The sequence below is a fragment of the Miscanthus floridulus genome, chromosome 5 (genome assembly GCF_019320115.1).
Source record: "Miscanthus floridulus cultivar M001 chromosome 5, ASM1932011v1, whole genome shotgun sequence".
In the NCBI taxonomy this organism is placed as follows: Eukaryota; Viridiplantae; Streptophyta; class Magnoliopsida; order Poales; family Poaceae; genus Miscanthus; species Miscanthus floridulus.
In genome coordinates this window covers 56,712,615-56,721,359 of record NC_089584.1, presented here as the reverse complement: position 1 = coordinate 56,721,359, position 8,745 = coordinate 56,712,615, and the positions used below count along the sequence as shown (strand labels likewise).

At 41.3% G+C, this 8,745-nt stretch overlaps 1 pseudogene; it reads left to right on the top strand.

The window, feature by feature from the left end:
* Positions 1-619: 619 nt before the first annotated feature.
* Positions 620-1,102, top strand: LOC136454660 (protein RIK-like; annotated as a pseudogene).
* The last annotated feature ends 7,643 nt before the right edge of the window (positions 1,103-8,745 follow it).

The following is an 8,745-nucleotide window of genomic DNA, read 5'->3' as shown; positions in this document are numbered from 1 at the left end:
CTACTATTGTTGTTTGTAGCCTTAGGAGGCTAGTCTATGAAGATAGAGCTTGTCAGCAGCTTATGATATGCTTTTGTAATATCAGCAGTTGAACCTTGTTGTATTTTATGGAGTACCCTAGTTTATGATATGCTTTTGTGTAACATTGTAGTTGGATTCCCAGAACCTTGTAGTTAGAATGCTGGAACCATGTATGGTTGTGAACCTGGTATGCTGGAACCTTGTATGGTTGTAAGATCAATAGTTGAACCTGGTATGCTGCTACTGGTATGCTGTTATGTTGATTTAAGTGTTGAACCTTGATTTAAGTGTTAGAATCCTAGAACCTTGTAGTTGGGTTTAAGTGTTGAACTGGTCTTGGTGCTGAGTCCTGTGCTACTGGTTTAAGTGTTGGCATTCCTCTTTGCCATAGGTCACTTGTAGTAGCAAGGTTCAAGCAAATCATTATCTACTAAATTGGGAAACGACTACAGTGCCTCTATAGTGGGGCAACTAGAAACATGATCATTGTTTGAGCACCTGAACTAGGAATGCTTGAGTAGCTAGTGAGTGAGTTGTTGCATCAAGTCTTCTATTTATCTTTACCACCTTGGATCTGCATCTAACACACAGGAATTTGATGGATGAGTGTTCTTGTTTTCTTTCATCTTTCCAGAACTCACAATCGAGGTCCAAATTTGTTAAGATAGGTTAAGATAGTTTAGGTAACATTGATAGCTCATCAATTGCACCTCCAAAGAAAGTTCAGCCTAGATCAAATGGAATGCTTCTACCAAAAGAAGCGGACATGTCATCACATCTCTCTATATCCACTAAGATGCCACCACCACCCCTAAAGAGCATGCTGCCACCGCCACCCAAAAACATGCCACCGCCACTGCCACCGTCCAAGACCATGCCTCCACTGCCACCACCCAAAAACATGCTACCACCGCCAAATTTCCCTTCAGATGAGTTATTGTTAAGAAACGAGAACAAGACTTTTGCTTTAAAGGAGCTGACAGCACCTCTAAGGCCCTTGGATGCAAGATCAGTCTTGCCATCTCAATGACAACCAAAGGAGCCTGAGGAACAAACAAAAGCCACACCTGAACCTCCATAATGTATTGTTACACTTGTTACATCTCTACATGTAAGATCTATACCCATACATCAACAATTTGATATGAAGTCTGTAACCAGCATTGACATTTATTCATTTTTTGTTAACAGTTACATCTAAAGCTGTTGAACACTAAAAAGATGAACACAAGCTTTGCTCAAACATGGTGACCACAGATCAAGTTGAGCTCACTAGAAGCTAACCACAGATTTGTAACTTAATAAGAAGGTTTGGACCTCATCAGTACATAAAAGAAACAGGGAGCCATAGCTCCAACACAACCAACCCACACTTACATTAGCCTGACTAACACACATTCTAGCTGTTCACTTCCACATGCCAGCAACAACAAATGCACCAATCAGGACACCTACAAAGCCAAAAAAACTATCGATACAACTGAACAGTCAAGCACAATATGGCATTTCTTCGTGTCTAGCTCAGGCTTCAGCTCAGCAGGTTTGACCTTCAGTTTCCACAGATCAGCTACTACACCATCCATAGTTTGCTTCAACTCTTGCAATTCTTCCTTCAACTCGGCATAACAGTCAGTTGATGTCTCCTTACCAGTCTGCCACTGGTGTTCCCTTGCTTCCAAGGCCTCAATCTGCAACTCAGAGCAGATGAAGCCACAGGTAGTATGATCACCCTACACACAAAAAAGCATCAATCAGAGTAGCATCAAGAGACACAGTGAGGTAAACAATGTCAAGAATCCTAACCTTAATGTTGTACGGGCACGTGAGAAACCACTGACCCTTTATCGCCGGCTGCTTGCTCTGGATCTGGACCAAAGGAACATGGCAATAAGGGCACTCCCTTCTACCACTACCCGTCGTGCTCGAGCCCATCGAAGGTACCTTCATCAGGCTTCCAGTCCACTACCTAGCCATGGCTCCAATCGTCCGAGATCTAGGAGGATAGCTCGGGCATGGGCGTGGGCTCCAGGACGCCGACGGCAGCAGCTGACTTAGGGGCGGGCGTGGGCTCTAGGACGCCGGCGGCTAGGGTTAGGGTTCAGGTTCTCGCTGTCGCCACGTTGGGAGGACAAGTGAGAGATAGAGTGAGCGCGAGGAGGAGAAGGGACTGAGATATGGGGTCATAGGCGTAGCGCATGGCTCTTTTATCTTTGGACGGGGCAAAATAGTCCATACAGAAAAGAGAACAGTGCGCATATGACTGCCAATGGGCCTAAGAAGCTGGAAGACGTAGGGAATGGCGAAACTCGGTGAAACGATGAATTATAATGGTAGATCTCAAAATAGACAAATTTTAATGGTACATCTCAAAGTTCTGAGAATTGTAATGGTACCAATCCAAATAACCCTTGATCAATTAGCAAAAGCAAAAGTGTTCTCTAAGATAGATTTGAGGTCAGGTTATCACCAAATCAAGATTAGACTGGAAGACATACCTAAGATGGCTTTTTCCACTAGGTATGGCCTTTATGACTATTTAGTCATGTCCTTTGGATTGACCAATGCTTTTGCCTATTTAATGTATTTGATGAACTCGGTGTTCATGCCTGAACTTGACAAGTTCATGGTTGTGTTTATCGATGATATCTTGATTTATTCAGAGACTGCAGAAGAGCATGAGGAGCACTTGAGAGTGGTATTGTCAAGACTAAGAGGGCATAAGTTGTATGCAAAGTTTAGTAAATGTGATTTGGTTGAAGAAGGTACCTTTCCTAGGTCACGTATTATCTAAAGATGGAATTTCTATAGACCCATCTAAAGTGCAAGAAGTGTTGGATTGGAAAGCTCCCACCTTAGTTCATGTGGTTCAAAGTTTTCTTGGTCTAGCTGGATATTATTGTCGATTTATCCCAGATTTTTCCAAGATAGCCAAGCCTATGGTAAGGCTACTTTAGAAGGATGAAAAGTTTGTATGGACACAAGAGTGTGAATCAGCTTTTCACACTTTACAAAATTTGCTAACTACTGCTCCTATTTTAGCATAGCCAGACATTAAGAAACTATTTGATGTATTTTGTGATGCCTTAGGTACTAGTTTAGGGTGTGTTTTAATGTAGGAAGGCCGAGGCATTGCTTATGCCTCACACCAATTGAGAAAGCATGAAGTCAATTATCCAACTCATGATTTAGAATTAGCAGCAGCTGCCTATGCTCTTAAAATTTGGAGACATTACCTGCTTGGTAATGTTTGCCATATCTACACTGATCACAAAGAGTCTTAAGTACATTTTCACTCAACCTAAGTTGAACATGAGGCAACACAGATGGTTGGAATTGATCAAGAATTACAACCTAGAAGTGCATTATCATCTAGAAAAGGCCAATGTGGTTGCCAATGCCTTAAGCCAGAAGTATTATTGTAATTATTTGTTGGAAGATGGTTTCAACTTATTGCATCCAGCAGTCTTACACAATATCACTGTTAGTTGCTCTCTAGAGTCAAAAATCATTGAGCTCCAAAAGACTGATGTTGGTATATTGCATATCAAAAGAAAGATGAAAGAAGAAGAAAGTAAGCAGTTTCGATTGGATGAGAATGGTGTTCTATGGTTTAAAGCTTGACTTGTAGTGCCGAAAGATAGAGAGTTGAGAAACCAAATTCTAGCGGAAGCTCATTCTTCTAATCTATCCATTCACCCGGGTAGCAGCAAGATGTACCAAGACTTGAAAACTTGATTTTGGTGGACAAAAATGAAGAAAGAAATTGCAGCATACGTTGCTAGATGTGATAACTGTTGTCGAGTTAAGGCCATTCATATGAAACTAGCAGGGTTACTTCAGCCACTGTCTATTCCAAGTTGGAAATGGGACGACATTAGTATGGATTTTGTTGTCGGACTTCCAACCACTCAAAAGGGTCATGATTCTATATGGGTAATTGTTGACCGTCTCACCAAGTTTGCACATTTTATTCCTGTCAATGTAAAGTATTCACCTCATCAATATGCAAAGTTATACATTGAACAAATTGTAAGATTGCATGGAGTACCTAAGAGTATTGTATCAGATCAAGGGCCCTAGTTTGTTAACCATTTTTGGGAAGACCTGCACAAGTAATTAGGTACCACATTGATTCATAGCTCTGCTTATCATCCCTAGACAGTAGGTCAAACTGAGCATGTGAATCAGATCTTGGAAGATATGTTGAGAGCATGTGTGAGAGGATTGGTTACCTTTGGCCGAATTCTCCTACGATAATAGCTATCAAGAGAGCATCAAGATGGCTCCGTTTGAAGCTTTATATGGTCGCAAGTGTAGGACCCCTCTGAATTGGATTGAGCCTAGTGAAAGAAGGTATTATGGGATTGACTTTGTTAAGGAAGCTAAAGAATGAGTTCAAGTCATTCATCAACATATAGAAGTTGCTCAATCAAGACAAAAGAGTTATGCAAATAAAAGGAGAAGTCCTATTGTGTTCCAAATTGGAGATTATGTGTATCTGAAGGTATCCCCAATGAAGAAAGTACAAAGGTTTGAAGTGAGATAAAAACTTGCTCCTAGGTATATCAGTCCATATCAAATCATTGCACAAAAAGGACCCATAGCCTATAAACTCCAGTTACCTCTGGAAATGAGAGCTATATTCAACGTTTTCCATGTCTCCCAATTCAAGAAATGTCTTCGTGTGCCCAAAGAAGCTATTGAACCCGCTAGTGTCAAGATTCAGTCGGATTTGACCTATGAAGAAAGACCTATTTGAGTGCTTGAAGAAATGGAAAGGGTGACCTTGTAGCAAAGTCAATAAATTCTACAAGGTGGTATGGAATAACCATAATGAGCAAGACGCTATGTGGGAGCGAGAGGACTATCTTCGTGAGGTCTATCCGGTTTTCTATGAGAAATGGTTGGTAGTACAAATCTCAGGACAAAATTTCTTTAAGGAGGGAAGGGCTGTAACACCCTAGGTGTTAAGCATGCATTTAGCATTGGCATTGCATGAGCACAAACATCATTGATCATTCATGAGCATGAGCATCTCAATTTTATCTCTATGATTGCTTATATCACATGTATTTGTTACTAAATGCTTTACATATGCAAGGGTTTACATGTAACCAATGTATAAAATGTTTGTGGGACCCTAGGAGTACCTTAACCATGTTTAGAATGTCATATGGAACAACTTTGGTATTCATGACTTGGACCAATTTGGCATCTGAGTCATGGTTATAGTGTAACTTAACATTTTCAAGTTGTATGTTTGACCTAAGTTGAACTATAGCATAGTGTTTGCATGTCAGTGCACTCTTAAGCAAAGTTGTACTTGATTAGAGCAACAACTTTTATTTTTGGGTCAAGGTCTAATTCTATGCTTAACATGGTCAAATCGTGCTCACAAAAATCAATGCAGTGCTGTTTTGAAGACTTAAAAATTTTTCTACCAAACTGAGTTTATAGTTTCAAGTACCCTAGTTTGATGCACTGTAGTTTGTAAACTAGGCCAATCTAGGCTGAACTCATATAAGCAATATTATAGATCTCATGTGGCTCTACAATTCTTGATAATGAAGTTTTCGCAATTAATGAACGGTTTAGGATTATTGGTTGCTTGAAATCGTGCCATTAGTCACATGCATCTGCTAGTTTCAGGTTATAGCTCACCATGGGTGGCCGATCGGGGCAGGCCAAACATGCTGTATGGCGGCCGTATGTCGGCATTGGCCTAGCCGGTCGGGCCAGTGTTGAGAGTTGAGCCGCGCGCCTTTGCTGCTCACTCCTGTTCACTCTCGCGCACCTCTCTTCTGTCGCTCGCGCCTAAGCATTGCGCAGCACAACGCCGCCGCAGCATTGCCGTCGCTCTGCCATGCTCACTCGCTATCACCACTACACCATTCTCCAATAGATCATGCCTATAGCTCTGCCTTTGTCTCCACTTCCACCCCGGCCCGTTTGCCCATCCCGCCGAGCCAGGGTAAGGGCGTATTTTGCTTTGCCGCCACCACGCCATCACCGTGGTCGTGCCTGTCCACCGCACCTCCTGTCCTCCTCTTCGTTGGTTTGTAGTCGTCTTGTGGTCCTTATGCTTAGGTAGGAGTTTGGCTTGACGCTACTACATGGTCATGCAGGAACGCACCGCCGCTCCCATCGCGGCCGCCGTGGCTCCTGAGCTCGCCGTCGCCAAGCTGAGCCATCACCTTCTATCTCTTTCATGAGCATTAGGATGAGTAAGCCTAGACCTAGTGTCTGGCATGATGGAGACCCACCTCTCACCGCCATCTCATCGGAACGCTGTGAGCACTGCCGTGCTCTGTGCGCTGCCGCGCGGTCATGCACGCGGTCATAGCTCACCATTACATCATCGTAACCCTAGCCACCTAGGTTAGCTCTGATAGGTTACCACATAGCTGTAGAGCATGTCACTGGAGCATATGGTGGCCAGAGGATGCAGGTGTACCGCCACACGATCACTGCCATCCGCCATTGCCGCTGGTGAGCTATTTTCGGTGAGCTTCTAGGCTAGCTGAGCACACCTATCGACGCGGCTTGACGAGACAAGCATGTAGGTGTTGTCGTCATCGTCGGTGATCTCGCCGCTGGTGAAATATTACTGGTTGGAGCACCACCTCTGCTCTGGAATCGCTGACGTCTAGGTCCCACTGGCTAGGGGGGCCCATCTGTCGGTCTGCATTTTAGTTGATTTTCTGAATTGCTTTTCATAGATTTGAATGCTTGTTTCAAAAATTCATATATAGAGCTAGGAGTGTCGAAATTGAGTGAACCAAACTTTGTTGGATTCTTCATGAAGTGTAGTATTTGATAAAAATATGAAATACCCTGTTTCTGGTATTTTTCTTTGAGAATAAAATAGAGCTAAATAAATGCTTTTTGAATGTTTTTAATCTTGTAAAATGCAAAACTTGAGCTAGGAGAGTGATAAAATTGTGATTCCAATTTTTCTGATCATGTGTTGACATGCTCTAGCTAGGAAAAATACTAAACTTGCCGTAAACTTGATTGGAGTAGAGTCTTTCTATTTATCTTTTAATAAATGGTGTTTTCTGAGGAAATTCATTAGGATAAAAATAAGTAACATATTGCCATGCAAATTGTTGTACAGTATTATGGTACTAGGATGAAGCTAAGAAAAATATGAAATTTGTTGCTTGACACGTTTCTATAGGGTTAACTATTTTCACTAAACTAAACCTTGCTAACTTGTCATTTTTGTAGAGGATGTTATTTATGTTCAAATGGTATGAAATTTGTATAGTAGTCTATTGGGAGCTCTTGGAAGGTACTGTAATTTTCTGAGAATTTATTGTGCATATTTGTATATGTTTGTTATTTCACCTAATTATCTAATTAAATTAATAAAGACATTTAAATAAATAAATTGGGCTTGACTATTATGTTTTCTAGAGTGTATTTGATATTCCTGAACTGTTGGTACCAATGGCGTTGCTTAATTTGAGATTTTATATGCTGTGAAAATATTATTGCTCTATAATTCAATTTAGATGTATTTTTGGACAGATTCTATTGTTGGATATTTTGCATAGTGAAATGAAGTTTTCTGAAAAAATGGTTAATAACAAAGTTGTAGGGAACTTCTTCATCTCTCTTGTGTCAAAATTTTAGGGCAATAGGCCAAATGGTTTGGGAGTTATAGCTGTTTGGAAGTTAGTCTCTCAAAATGCTTGTTCTCTGAAATTTCTGGATAGAGCTGGAAAGATGTCTGTTTTGGTTAGGATAGCGTTTGAATTAGCTTTTGGTGATTAAATAAGAGTTGTAGGAAATTTTATAAGCTTTCCAAAAAGTTCAAGTTCACATTATTCGGATAGGTAGAACTACAGTTATGATTTAAACTTGTAACTACTATGCATAGCTTTGAAATTGTCTTGTGAAGGATATTGGAAGTGGATAGAGAAGAGTTATGCACCTACTCAGTAAACAAGAAATTAACGCTGTTATCATTTAAGTAACTTAACATCATTATCGCAACAGCATGTACATTCCCATGTCACATCATCCATGATCCTTCTTATGCATTCCTAGAACTTACTTATGCATATGCATACAATAGGTGCTGCTGAGGAGATCACGTTGGTGGAACTCAAAGCCGATCCACAAGAGGAGAGCCAAGAGGTGCAGCACCAGAAGATTCTAGGAGAAGGAGAGCCTGAAGCTGATCATCTTCCTGAGTGCCTAGATCATCACCCTACCACCATCGTGAAGGGCAAGCCCTAGAGCATTATAAGTCCCCCAATTTTATTGATGTCACCTAAGTTACTCGTATTGCTGCATTATGTGATAGGAGGTGTTTAGGAACCCTTGTTGCATATGACCTTTCCTTATCTAGAAATATCTACCCTGAATCCTATCTAAGTCTAGGAATGCTCCTTATGTTTAGCTATGCTTAGACCGGTAGAAGTCGGGTGATTTTCTATCACCTGCGAGCCATAGGCGATAACTTGATCACGGTTGGCTATATTGTGCTATCGTGGAACATAACTTGGTGTTGTTGATTAATTAGAGACTGGGTAGAGTCTTATGTTGGTCGTAATCATAGTGATTCTATCTATGTCATTTAAGGACTGATCATTAGAGGTCTTGTCATGTTGAACACGTGCCTCTCACATAGTTGGCCGGATAAGTCATTCTGACCGCAAAGCTGAGTAGCTCAACTCAGGCCAAGGACATGAGAAGTTACAGTGCACACCCTAG